Raw genomic sequence first — 14,862 nt, forward strand, 5'->3', positions numbered from 1 at the left:
CCCTTCCGACTTTGAACGAAGACGCTTTATTTTTATTGCTGTGAGGGTCATCCCTCAGTTGACCTCTCACTAAGAGAGGCCTTACAAATTTGAACGAAGAATCTTTGTTTCTATTGCAATTAGGGTTATCCCTAATATTCAGATTGTTATACATTTCGAAAGGAGGGGGTCAATACAAGTAATACATTTATAAATGAGTCAGCAACGTTAATAATCTGGTTCCTTATTTATAAAGAAACCAGGAATCTTACAATACAAACAAATTCCATATACCCTACAAGGAAAACAGCCTGTCAAACAGGCTGTTTTACATTTGGCTGTTGAAACAGCCCGTCAAACAGTGCCTCATGCATGACACGGTGGCAGCACAATTTTTTTTCAAAAGAATCCACTGAATCACTGCAATAACTACTCAATGAGAAGCCCAAAAAGATCTTCTACTCCTCATACGGTTGCACAGCCCAGTACAAAAAAAATTATTAGCCTATGTTATCATAAATGGCATTTCTTTGCAATTTCTCCTGGGTAAATTCCATCTGGTGGACTAGATACCACTGTAAAAAGATTGGCGTTAGAAGGTAGTCTACAGAGGCCTTTTGAGGGCAAAATTCTTACCCCCGTCCAACTCCACTTGCAGTTTACATAAAGTATAAAATCTTGCCATTTTTTCTATGTATAAGAAGGAGAACATTTCGAAGAGGAAAATATTTTGTAGGATAGATCTTCATAGGTTAAGTTGGTCAATTGCTTATTATCTTCTTACAAGAGCAATTAAATTGAAGTGAATTCTATTCAAATAATCATGCTTATTGTACTTTTTTTTTTTAGTTTGCAAGCTAGCTTCAAGTCAAGCTAGTATCTTATTAGAGGGAGATATTCAATCCTGAAGCCCAGAATTTATGTTCTTTTTTACTTTTTCGCTTGAAAGATTCGTCTGAATTTGAGCAAAAACTTTTCAAAATTGGACTGTACCGAAGCAAAGCGGAAACTTTAACAATCCCTTTGGACTTGAACAAATCCAATGTTTTCATCAATTATGCAATCTCAAAGGAATTAACGGTTTTTTATGGCACTTGGTATTAACCATGTGACATATGGCGATCGCAAATTCTCTCGGTCTGTCCCGGTTTTGCTACTTTAAGCACTTCCATGTAAGCTAAGACGATGAAATTTGGCAGGCATATCAGGGACCAGACAAGATTAAATTAGAAGTAGTCGTTGTCCCTATTTGATCATCTGGGGGGGGCGTGGGAGGCCGGTTAATTCGGAAAAAAATAGAAAAAATGAAGTATTTTCAACTTACGAACGGGTGATGGGATCTTAATGAAATCTGATACTTGGAAGAATGTCGTGTCTTAGAGCTCTTATTTTAAATCCCGATCAGATCCGGTGACATTGGGGGGAGTTGGTGGGGGGAATCTAAAATCTTGGAAAATGCTTAGAGTGGAGGGATCCGGATGAAACTTGGTGGGAAAGATACGCAGAAGTCCTAGATACGTTATTGACATAACTGGAACGGATATGCTCAGTTTGGGGAAATTGGGGGGAGGGTTAATTCTGAAATATTAGAAAAAATGAGGTATTTTTAACTTACGAGGGAGTGATCGGATCTTAATGTTATTTCATGTTTGGAAGGATATCATGTCTCAGAGCTCTTAATTTAAATCCCGACTGGATCCGGTGAAGGGGGTGAACTGTCAGAATACTACGAAGTGTTTTAGAAAGAATGATATTTTGAACATAGGCAAGCTACGTGATTACCAGCTAGCGATTTTTGTTTTTCAAAGCGTAAATAAGGTAAGCCCTGAGTAATTTTATGATTTTTTAAAAACTAACTAGTTTTATACCCTGATTTTACAGGGTCAGCGTCTGGAATGACCTTACAGGATCGGTCAGAGCGGCAGAAAGTCTGGCATCATTAAAGGTCATCTTTTTGGTCACTTCAAAATGGCACTAGAACTTCTTATTTCCGTTTAAATTAGCCCTCTCCCGATCTTCTTGGACCATTGGTTCGGTACGATCACCCTGGGGAAAAATCCACCCCCCAGTGGAAAGTTTCTTACGCAGAAAATCCAAGAAACAATTCCAACCCCACTGAAAATTTCCGCACGACAATTCCCCTGAAACATCTCCAAACGTAAAATTGAGCGATCAAAGAGAGAGTAAGACAAATAAAAAGAATTTGTATGGGATGCAAATTCCTCCTGGAAAATTCACACCCGAAAACTGTTCTCAAAAGGAAAATTCTGCCCAGGAAACTCCCGACCTAAAAAATATCTGAGTACTTCCCAATAACAAATAGTAAATGTTAACAATGGGCAAATCTCACAATTTAAAACCCTTTTCCCAGGGAGATTAGCTGCTCTCCAATGGTTTTTGGTCACTAAACAGAGCACTAGAGCTTTTAATTTCCATTTGAATGAATCCTCTTCAAATCTTCTAGGAGCATTGGTTCGATACGATCATCCCTGGGGAAAAAACGAAACGAAAAAACACAAACAAATAAACACGTATCCGTGATCTTTCTTCTGCCAAAAAATGCAAAGTTCCACATTTATGTAGATAGGAGCTTAGCATCTCTACAGTAGAGTCCTCTGATACGCTGAATGTGATAGCATAATCATAATTAAGATTGTTTGAGTTTGGGGTTGTTTCCCTCCTTTTTCAAGGCAAATTTTCCCAGGCTCATAGCTTTTGATCGGTAGCATTATACTTAATGAATTGTAGGTATGCATTTGATTGAAATCAGCTTAAAAATTCAATTATCTTGAATTATCGATTGTTGTCAAGAATCCGTTTCTTAGAGTTTCAGATACTATTGGGCCGAGCCGTTCTTTAATTTTAGTTCGTTAATTATTAACCTTTTCCTTTAATGTTGCAGTGAAAGCGTTCTGAAATCTTTGTTTATTGGTTAAATCGGCTTCAAAATTTTCTTTTTCATTCCCTATCCACGTGCCAAGCATTTAAAAAGTTTGTTAATATTTATTTTGTCCACCTTGCAGAAAAAATAGCCAAAAGTATGGGAAAAATGGATGGAAGGATATTAAAATTCTAAAACATTTAGCCAACAAAACCAGATACTTGAATTTACTTAAGATAATAAAAGAATATCGGTAGTGATGCCTCAATGGTTTTAACAACATCCTTATCCCTGCTTTTAACATCATCCATATCCCTGCTTTTAACAACATCCCTATCCCTGCTTTTAACAAACATCCCCATTAGCGTTTCTTCTGACGACTCCTAGTATTTTAAGCCAACGTGGCACAATGCACCACCCGATGACACCCTCCTGGCACACATTATCACACCTAAGAGTTATTTCAACATTTTCCCTTCAAAAGAAATTTATAAGCTAAAAAATGAAAACTATTGTTAATTGAACTTGTTGCGTGCTGACTTTTGTTCGTAAAACTAGTTGCATGTTGATTTTTCTTTTCGTGCAACTTGTACATTGGTTTTTCTCTTTGTGAAAATAAGAGAAACTCCATGAACTGAATTTTGTTCATGGAACTTGTTACGTATTGATTTTATTCGGGAAATCGTTGCGTGATGATTTTTTTTTGTTCGTGAAACTTGTTGCATGTTGATTTTTTCTTAGGGAAACTTGTATATTTATTTGTTTTTTTTCTTCATAAAACTGATTTTAGTCATGGAACTTGTAGCGAGCTGATTTTTGTTCCTGTTACTTATTGCGTGCTGATTTTTGTTCGTGGAACTTATTGCGTGCTGATTTTTGCTGATGAAACTTGTTGCATATTGATGTTTGTTCAAGTAACTTGGTTGAATGGTGATTTTTCTTCTCGTGAAACTGATTTTGTTCAAGGAAATTGTAGCGTGTTGATTTTTTGTTCATGGAACTTATTACGTGCTGATTTCTGTTCGAGAAACCTGTTGCATGTTGATTTGTCTCTTTGTAAAACTTGTACATTGGTTTTTCTCATTAAAAAACTGATTTTGTCCATGGATCTTGTTGCGTTCTCATTTTCCTTCGTGGAACTTATTGTTCCCTGCTTGACCATGAATATTGTACATTGGTTTTTCTCCCCGTCAAACTAATTTTGCTCATGGAACTTGTTGGGTGTTGATTGTTTTCGTGGAACTTGTTTCATGCTGATTTTTCTTCGTGAAAATTGTTGCATATTCATTTTTCTCTTCGATGAACTTAAAAATTGATTTTTCTTCCCGAAAAACTTATTTTGTTAATGGAGCTTGTTGCGAACTGATTTTGTTCGTGGAACTTGTCGCATGTTGACTATTTCTACTCGTGAAACATGTAGATTGATTTTTCCCCTCACGAAATTGATCTTGTTCTTGTGAAACTGATTTTGTTCTTGGAGCTTGTTGCGCGCTGATTTTGTTCGCGGACTTGACGAATGCTGATTTTTGTTCCTGAAACTTGTTGCATGTTGAATTTTCTCTTCCTCAAACATGTACATTAATTTTTCTCCCCGTCGAATGAATTTTGTTCATGGAACTTCTTGCGTGTTGATTTTTTATTCATGAAGCCTGTCACGCTCTGATTTTTGTTTGTGAAACATATCGCATGTTGATTTTTTCTTTTTGTGAAACTTGTGCATTGATTTTTTTTTGACAAGATACTAATTTTGTCCATGAACCTTCTTGCATGTTGATTTTGTTCCTGGAACTTATCTCGCTCTGATTTTCAACGTTCTTGCGTGTTGATTTTGTTCCTGGAACTTCTTGAGTGCTGAACTCAACGTGCAACAAGTTTCACAAACAAAAATCAGGACGCAGCATGTTCCATGAACAAAAAACCAGTACGCAACAAGTTCCAGTATCAGAATCATTTTCACGTGGAGAAAAATCAATGTATGAGCTTCACAATGAGAAAAATCAATGTGCAAGAAGTTTCACAAACAAAAAATTAATACGCAAGAAGTTCCCTGAGCGAAATCAGTTTCATAAGGGGAAAAAATCAATGTACAAGTTTCACGAAGAGAAAATCGACATGCAACAAGCTTCACGAACAAAAATCAGCACACAACAAGCTCCGTGAACAAAATCAGTTTCACGAGGAGAAAAATGAAAGTACAAGCTTCACGAAGAGAAGAATCAATACGAACAAGTTTAAAAAAATCAGTGCGCAATAAATTCAGTTTCACGAACAAAACCAGTTTCATGATGACAGAAATCAATGTACAAGTTTCAGGGAGATAAAAATCAACATGCAACAAGTCATGAACAAAAATCAGCACGCCATAGGTTCTATGAGCAAAAATTAAAACGCTACAATTTCCATGAACGAAATCAGTTTCCAAGGAGAACAATCAACATACAACACGTTTCACGAGCAAAAATTTCCAGGAACAAAAATCAGCATGCAACAAGTTCCAAGAAACAAATCAGTTTCACGAGGAGAAAAACCAATGTACAAGTTTCACGAAGAAAAATCAATATGCAACAGTCGCTTCCCAGCACTCATTCTGTTTGGAGTTAGTGCGTGCTCGTGGATGCTATTTCGTATCAAGTATATTTGTTAGCTATTTTGTGCTATTATTTCAGTAATACGGGGCCCTTGCCAGTAAGTCTCTGTTTCATGGATTTTTGATTTGATAATTAGCCAATCTAGGGGAGATTATTGAATAATTTCATGATGTCCCTCACTGTATCGTATTTTGATCAGAAACACGGAGAGCTTATAACAAAGATTCTTAGCCTGAAAAGGGAATCGAGGCTTTGCGAAATGAGAATTTGGAGCTTAAAGAAGAAAATACGGTTCTCAAAGCTGAAGTAATAAATGTTTTCTTTCATATTTATCTGGTCAAGTGATCTCGGTTGATACGTACTTTTCCAACCCTTCTGGAATAGAGTTTAGCGTTCCACAAGGGTTTGTCATTGGGTTGATACTTTTTTAGTCTGTGTCAATGATCTTATTAATGTAGTTAAAAATTTAAAAACCTACCATTTGCTGTCTTCTTTGTCAACCAGGATCCGTCATTAATTGTGACAGAAGTTCGTCCTTCCCGGATGCACTTATTACTTTTACCGATGACAGTACTCTTGGCACAACTGGTATGAGTCTGATCTTCGTTCAAAGATGAAAGCCCTTTTTGAAAGAGTTGTCCATTGGTTTGATGTAAATTATCTTCCCTGAAATGTCGCAAAGTCATGTTTTCTCATTTTCTCCAGAGTCTCAAAGGCTTTCCCTGACTTAAATGAAATATACGTATCAGGAGGTTCTCTAAGTGAACCTAAGGATCGGTACGTTCGATTCCTAGGCATCTTGCTTCACAAAAAATTTTCCTTCAAGCTTGATATTGACCTAATTAAAATGAAAGTCTCCAAGAGTCTCGAAATCCTTAGAAAGCTCAAACACATATTTGCAGGATCGATTTTTAGAGTCTTGTTCTGCAGCCTAGCTCAGTCTTATGTTTCATATTGTTCTGTTATTTGGACGTCAACTTTTCCCTCGTTTCTCAAGCCACTCTTAAGAATATATGATAAAGCAAGGACATTTATTGAGGAAACTAACCGATCTTTACTTCAACCCTTGCTTGATTTTTAAATCTCTGTATTTTCTTTCTTGTTCTTCCTCCATCTTTTTGCAGGTGCACGGCAATCTTCCTGCTGCCCGATGTAATAATATATCTTTTGTTTCTGATCAATCATCTTATCATCCTCGCACTTACAACAATTTGCAGATTCTTCACAGTCCAACAGCGAGGTCTGACTTCAACCTTCTGACAGCTTGTAACAAATCTGGAACACGATGCCGGGATTTGCAGGAAGCTGCCACTCGTTTGGTGTGTTCAAAATTATGTTAGAGAATCTCTAGCTAGTAAATAAGTTTTTTCCCCGGTTTGCCTTGAAGTTGATGTCTCTGGATTGAGTTACATATTTAATTGAGGTGGGGAAATCATGTTGTACCCACTGCTTAGCTTGTCACTTTTGGGATCATTAAGGTGAGCGACTTGATTTTTTTTAATTTTGTTTTTATTTTTTATGTTGGTAATTTTTCTCCCCTGTCCTTTCCCGGCCATGGAGGCTTATGGGGGAGATTTTATTGAAATAGTTTTTTTGCTTATTAATTTATTATTAAAAAAAACAGTTAAATCAACACACAATACGTTCCATGAACAAACCAGTTTCACAAAGTGAAAGATCAATATAAAAGTTTCACGAAGAGAAAAATCAGCATGCAAAGTTTCACGATCAAAAATCAGCACGCAACAAGTTCCACGGATAAAATCAACACGCAACAAGTTATATGAATAGAATCAGTAAAAAATACTTTGCATGAACAAATTCAGTTTTACAAATAGAAAAATCCACAACTTTCATGAAGAAAAAAATCAACATGCAACAAGTTTCACGAACAAAAATCAGCACAAATCAATTTAAAAAAAATGGTGATTTTTTAGTTTATATATTTATTTTTGATGTGAAAATGTAGAAAAACCCTTAGGTGGGATAATGTGCGCCAGAAGGGTATCATTGGAGGTGGGAGATTGTGCCACGTTGGCCTCAAATGCTAGAAATCATCAGAAAAAACACTAATGGGGATTTTTTAAATTTAATTTAAACAATCAATTTTTATGTAAATGAATATTTTTGCATGAAAATGCTCGAAAAATTTCATAGGTGTGAAAATGCTTGCTAGAAGGTGCCGTTTGTCGGCCATTGAGTGTGATGGGCTGGGAATTGTCATGTAACATTGCAATCTAGCAAAGAAGTGGCAAGTTTCTGCGGTTCAAATAAAAACAATGGCCATTTTTAGTGTATAAGTTTATTTTGAGGGGAAAATGTTGAAAAAACCCTTAAGTGTGACAATATTCACCAAAAGGGTGCCATCGGGGGCTGGTACATTGTGCCACGTTGGCTTCAATTGCTAGAAGTCATCAGAAAAAACGCTAATGGGAGTTTTTTCATTAAGCTTAAACGATCGATTCTAGCATAAACGAATATTTCTGCAGGAAAATGCTCTAAAAATGTCATATGTGTGCTAATGCTTGTTAGAGGTTGTCGTTTGTCAGCCATTGAGAGTCACAGGCTGGGAATTGTCATGGAACAACACAATCTAGCAATGAAAAGGCAAATTTCTGCCATTCAAATAAAAAAAACAACGGTTATTTTCTAGTTTATAAATTTATATTGAGGGAGAAATGTTGAAAAAACCCTTAAGTGTGATAATGTGCGCCAAAAGCATGCAATCGGTGGCTGGTATATTGTGCCATGCTAGCCTCAATTGCTAGGGGTCATCAGAAGAGACGCTAATGGGGATTTTTTTTTAATTAAGTTTAGACCATCGATTCTAGAGTAGACGAATATATTTGAAGGAGAATGCCCGAAAAAGAGGCATGTGTGATAATGCATGCTAGAGGGTATTGTTTGTCAGCAATAGAGTGTCATCGGTTTGGAATAGCCATGGAACATCGCAATCTAGCAATGAAATGGCAAGTTTCCGTTGTTTAAACATAGAATAATCGTCATTTTTTAGTTTATAAACTTATTTTGAGGGTAAAAGCTTGAAAAAACCCTTAGGTGTGATAATGTGCGCCAGAAGAGTGTCATCGGGAGTGGTACATTGGGCTAAGCTGATCTCTATTGCTCGGAGTCATCAGAAGAAACCCTACTGGGGATTTGCTAGTCAGCCATAGAGAGTCAAAGGCCTGGCAATTGATAAAATATAATATAAAAAAAAATTATCAAAATAGCTATAAAATTAAGTAAGCTAACATCTTGTGCCCCCATTTTACTATATTTTGAAAAAACTTAGATCATTATCTAAGAAAAATCTTTAAAAGAATCTCTAAAAAGGGGTATTTTCCTATGTTTTGAACAAGTTTGTCATTTTCTAAGAAATCATCTCTAGGAATTCTCTAAGAGGGACTCCGCAAAATGCTAGGATCATATAGCTAAGAAATGAAGAATCACTTTGTCGTCTGGGTTTATAATGCCCTTCTAAAGCATTACTTAGCAAGCAGGTGCACTTCAAATATAACCAAACTCTAATAATACACTTTTCCCTCAGCATCTCAGTTATTGCAGTCATAGGAAACACGTAATCAATCGCTTAGTCATACTAGTAAGCGTGACGGGAATTCTCCGCGTGTGGAATTGTTTATTTCGTAGAATCTTTTTCCTGAATCATAGTATTCGAAACAGATTGCTGGTGCGGCTGTCTAGGACGCAGTTCCATAGGATTGTAATGGCCCTTTTGAATCCTAATGGAGACAAAAAATCATTAAAACATAAAGGTTCCCTAAAAAAAACACCTTGAAAGAAAAGGATATCCCGAAGAAGAAAAAAACTCCTTGAAGTATTATATATATATATATATATATATATTCGCAAATTTGATGGCAGGCCGTTAAGCCTCTACAAAACAAAAATCTTAATTTGCATTTCTTCTAAATTTGCATAAGGAGAAAATGTCACTTGAATAATATTCATCAACTTCCTTCTTGAATGTCCGTAGGTTTGTGGAGCAGATTACTCTTTCTGGTAAGTTGTTCCAATGCTGAACAACTCGGTTGCCGAAAGTCCATCGGCCCATGTCCTTGTAAAAACGTTCCATACTCACTTTGTACTGATGTCCTCGGAGATGATTTTTATTGAACTGCACGATTCTCTGGGCTGGTACGTTATCATAGGCTCCATTGCAGAGCTTGTACATTTCAATAAGATCACCACGATGGAATCTATATGCGAGGGTTGGGATTTCAAGCTTTCTAAGCCGCTCTTCGTAGGGAAGGAAGCGTAACCTGGGAGAGAATTTAGTTATCCTCCTCTGAACATTTTCGAGAGCATTTATGTCCTTGTTGTAGTATGGTCTTGTAGAACAATGTCCATACTCAAGAATCGGGCGGACAAGGGACTTATAGAGCGTAGCAAGCATGTTGTCGTCCTCGCACGAGAAGTTTCTTCTGATCATACCAGCAACTTTGGAAGCCTTCTTGACGACAGCTTCATAGTGGCTACTGAAGTTCAGTTCAGAATCCACTAAGATGCCTAGGTCTCTTTCTTCTCTACTAAGAGTGAGTGCAGCGGAACCAAGAAAGTATGAGGACGAAAAGTTTTGTGGACCCAGAGTGAGGATATGACTTTTCTGGGTATTGATTTCCATGATCCACTTCCTCATCCAGTCATCGATTCGTTGGAGATCCGCCTGCAGGTGGTGAATGTCTTCACATGACGAGATGACGCGATAGAGCTTTGTGTCGTCCGCGTAGAGAAGGATGTCAGATTTGATGCCCTCAACTAGGTCGTTGATGTAGAGATTAAACAGAAGGGGGCCGAGAATTGACCCCTGGGGTACTCCGCTAAGAACTTCTTCTTCGGCATTGCTGAGACAACCTTCTACGCACACAACTTGCTTTCTGCCAGTTAAGAAGTCCGTAATCCATTGAAGAAGACTGAATGAGGACCCGGATGATGAGAGACCGTATTTCCTGAGCTTCTTGACGAGACGCTTATGGGGAACTTTGTCAAAGGCTTTCTTGAGATCCAAGTATATGAGATCAATCTGGAACCCCTTGTCGATGTTTTTCTTCCAATCATCTGTGGCACAAAGCAGTTGGATCTCTGCAGATCGTTCCTTAAGAAAACCAAACTGCTTTTCGGTAAGTATTTTTTCTCGTTTTAAGTGTTCTAGGGTGTGGTCTGCAATGAGAGACTCAAGTACTTTACACGTAATACAAGTGAGGCTTATCGGTCTGTAGTTTGATGGGTCTTCTCGTTTCCCACCTTTGTATATTGGGACGACAATAGCTTTTTTCCAAATAGTGGGAAGCTCACCGAGTTCAAGAGACTTTCTGTAAATGTAGACTAGTGGCTCTGTTATTACCGTTGCAAGTTCTTTGAGCAGTTTTGGATGTAGATTGTCTGGGCCTGTAGACTTGCTTGGGTTAAGTTCTCTTAGTTTTTTTAGAACATCGCTATGTTTGATCTCTATCGGTCTTATCAATTCGCTTATACCCTGAATTGGTTCCTCGCGGCTAAAGTGGTCTTCGTTCTCAGGTTCCTGAGTAAAAACAGAAGAGAACTGGCTGTTGAGAAAATTTGCCTTGTCCATGGGGTCGTGTACCAGCTTTTGTTTCACGGGATCGTAAAGAGATGAGACTCCACCTTTGTTTTTCCTTTTGCTGTTCACGTATTTCCAGAAAATTTTTGGGTTTTCTTTCAAGGAGAAAGCTAATTTACGTTCTCTAAGCTTTCCTTCTCTTCTTGTTACTTTTCGAACCCTGTTGCGGAGCCTCTTGAATGTTTTCTCTCGGTCGTTACTTAGTCGATTACTTTTGTGGTCTCTCCATGCTTTTTGTTTTGCTCTAATCAGTTCAATATTGGCTTTAGGTAATGCAACACGGGTGTATTTATTGTGCATAGGAATAAATTGTTCTTCCATTGAGGCTACAATCTTAGTGAACCTTGTGTAAATGGTGTCTAACGACTCTAACCCACATCCGTTATTATGTAACACCAATGTGTGTACCGTCATTACGTAACATCCCACGTGTGCACTGTCATTACGTAACACCCACATGTGGGCTGTGATTACATAACAGTCAATTCCCCCCCCCCCCGTCATTACGTAAAATCCCACGTGCGTGCTACCATTACATTACATCTCAAGTTTGTCTTGCCATTACGCAACACTCATGTGTGCACCGTCATTACGTTGCGTGCACGTGTACACCGTTCTCAGTTACAAGAGGGGTTCTCCACGGGCCCCAAATATAGCATGGCACGCGAGATTACGTCACTCCCAATCAACCCATCAAGTCATGCAAGATTACATCATCCTCAATGTAGGCAAACAATCTCCTATTGTGTAACATGCACCTGCTGGCTGTGTTCGGAACAACAGGATATGGATGCGGTTAAAACTAGGGCTGTCGTTGGAATGGTGGGATAGGGATGTGTTGAAAAGCAGGGATAGGGATGTTGTTAAATCCAGTGAGGCATCACCACTCCTAATATTTAGTGAAGTTATGATGATAAGAATGAAATAAGAGCTTTGTTGCTGTTTATAACCGTTTTAATAGAAGCTTATTTCCATTACCTTATGATTGGGTGTTTCGAAGGGGAATAGTCATGGCTACTTCATGGACCGTTAGCTTTGAAATGATAAATAGCTTTTTAGTTCTACTGTTACAGTTTTAGGTTGAAAGTTATGATCCTTGCTAGACAATTAAAGGTCTTGAAAGGTTTTCGAATGGTTTCCGAATATATATAAAGAATTTTCTGTGTACGAATTTCAAAAATTCATAGACATACCTAAGAGTGAAACCAAAGTATTAATGAAAAAGATTACTATCGCTTCAAAATGAACCACAAAATAAGACTATTGTATACTGGCTACCAGGAAAAAATAAAATTTAATACTAAAATGAAAGTAATGGACGGTCGTGACATCTAACTATTCAAGGATATATCCTTCCTTTTCGGCTTAAAGGCTTAGCAATGCGTATGTACATGGCCCAAAAAAGAAGCAATAATCTTGCTGAATTGAATTAATTCAATGAACTGTATATTATGATTTTAGAAATGTGTCTTTAAAAACATGCCTATTATGATTTTCGAGAGGCATAATTATAGCCCCCCCCCCCAATTCACCTGCAGGCATACTCGACATTGCTTCGACTATCCCACTTATTTTTAGGGTGTTCCTGTATGAATTAAATAAAAAAAACAAGTTTTTTCAACTGAAAGTAAGGAGCGACATTAAAACTTAAAACGAACAGAAATTACTTCGTATATAAAAGTGGCTGCTTCCTCATCAACGCCCCGCTCTTTACGCTAAAGTTTTTTACTGTTTTGAAAAGAAGAGTTGAGAGAAATAGTCAAACTTTAGCGTAAAGAGCGGGGCGTTGATGAGGAAGCAGTCCCTTTCATATACGAAGTAATTTCTGTTCGTTTTAAGTTTTAATGTCGCTCCTTACTTTCAGTTGAAAAAACTTGTTTTTTTTTATTTGATTTCTGAACGTTTTTGAATCAATGCATGTATTGATTTTGGCTCCCCACAGAGGAATAATTAAAACGAAAATTGCAAATTTATTTTTTTTTGCTAAATGGCTTTCTCATAATTTTGACAGAATGATTTTGAGAAAAAAGAGCGGGGGAGGAAGCCTAGTTGACCTCCAATTTTTTGGTTAATTAAAAAGGCAACTAGAACTTTTAATTTTTTACGAATCTTTTTATTACTAAAAGATATACGTAATTTATAAATTAGCTAACGTAAAGAACTTTTTATTCTCATGTTTTTATTACATATATGAGAGAGTTCGCCTCGTCGTCAGTACCTCTCTCTTTACACTAAATCTTAAATTTTGTCCCAATTCATTAAGAATGACCCCTGAATCACAAAAGCCGTAGAATAAATAGTTGACATTACTAAAAATACTTCAGCGTAAAGAGCGAGGTATTAGGAGGAGGTGAGCCCCTCATATGGGTAATAATTTCTGTTCGTTTTAAGTTTTAATGCTGCTCCTTACTTCCAGCTTAAAAAACTTTTTCATATTTATTTTTTCATTGTTTTTTTTAAATAATGCTAGTAAATCCTGTCCTCCCTTCATGGAAATTTTCTTCCCCCATGACAAATTCCTCGATGGAAAGGTCTCCCAGCATATCCCCCTCTTCTCAACCTCTCCCACTAACCAAAAAATCTTCCTGAAAACGCATGTACACTTCCCAATAAACATTACTATATGTAAGCACTGGTCAAAGTTTGTAACTTGTAGCCCCTCACACGGGGACTGTGGGGGAGTAAGTCGTTCCCAAAAACATAGTTATAAGGTTTTTGGACTACGCTGAATAAACTGGCTATCTCAGAATTTTGATCCGTTGACTTTGGGAAAATAATTAGCGTGGGACGGGACCTAGGTGCCCTCCAATTTTTTTGGTCACTTAAAAAGGGCACTAGAACTTTTCATTTTCGTTACAATGAGCTCTCTCGCAACATTCTAGGACAACTGGGTCGATACGATCACCCCTGGGAAAAAAAAACAACAAATAAACACGCATCCGTGATCTGCCTTCTGGCAAAAAATGCAAATTCCACATTTTTGTAGATAGGAGCTTGAAACTTCTACAGTAGGGTTCTCTGATACGTTGAATCTGATGGTACAATTTTTGTTAACATGCTATGACTTTTAAGGGGTGTTTTCCACTATTTTCTAAAATATCGCAAATTTTCTCAGGCTCGTAACTTTTGATGGGTAAGACTAAACTTGATGAAAATTATATATTTAAAATCAGCATTACAATGCGATTCTTTCGATGTAGCTATTGGTATCAAAGTTCCATTTTTTAGAGTTTTGGTTACTATTGAGCCGGGTCGCTCCTTACTACACTCCGTTACCACGAACTGTTTGAAATCATGTTCTGCATAAAAGGTACATTATAATATTAAATGATACTATACATATATACTATATATATATATATATATATATATATATATATATATATATATATATATATATATATATATATATATATATATATATATATATATATATTCCATGGACAGGCAGTCGTGTCGTCAATAAGTATAAGTCGTCATTTACCAAACGATAAAAACAGCAAAGACAAATAATTCAGAGGCAACAACCCAACACAAGGGCTCATCAGGAGAATACTCACTTCCCTAGGGTTTCGGCACTTTAAATTCTCTACCCAGGCAAGTGGCGTGTCTACCATAAATTCCCTATGGTATCCCCGCGTTAGGTATCACCCCCAAAATATATGCCTATGAAAAAAACAAGCAAATGTAGAACAACCAAGTAACACCAAAACAAGCTTATCCTACCTTAGTTCTGGCTCTCATGTATTTAAGTTACCAAATTCACAATCTATATTAAAACTAAACAATGATTCAAAGTTTTTCAAATGACCTCA

At 37.1% G+C, this 14,862-nt stretch overlaps 1 protein-coding gene across 3 annotated transcripts in view; it reads right to left on the reverse strand.

Annotated features, from left to right (window-relative positions):
- LOC136030951 (zinc transporter ZIP10-like) overlaps positions 1-14,862 on the reverse strand; it is a 124,760-nt gene that overhangs the window by 95,340 nt on the left and 14,558 nt on the right. The window lies entirely within an intron of this gene.

Source organism: Artemia franciscana, chromosome 9 (assembly GCF_032884065.1).
Source record: "Artemia franciscana chromosome 9, ASM3288406v1, whole genome shotgun sequence".
NCBI lineage: Eukaryota > Metazoa > Arthropoda > Branchiopoda > Anostraca > Artemiidae > Artemia > Artemia franciscana.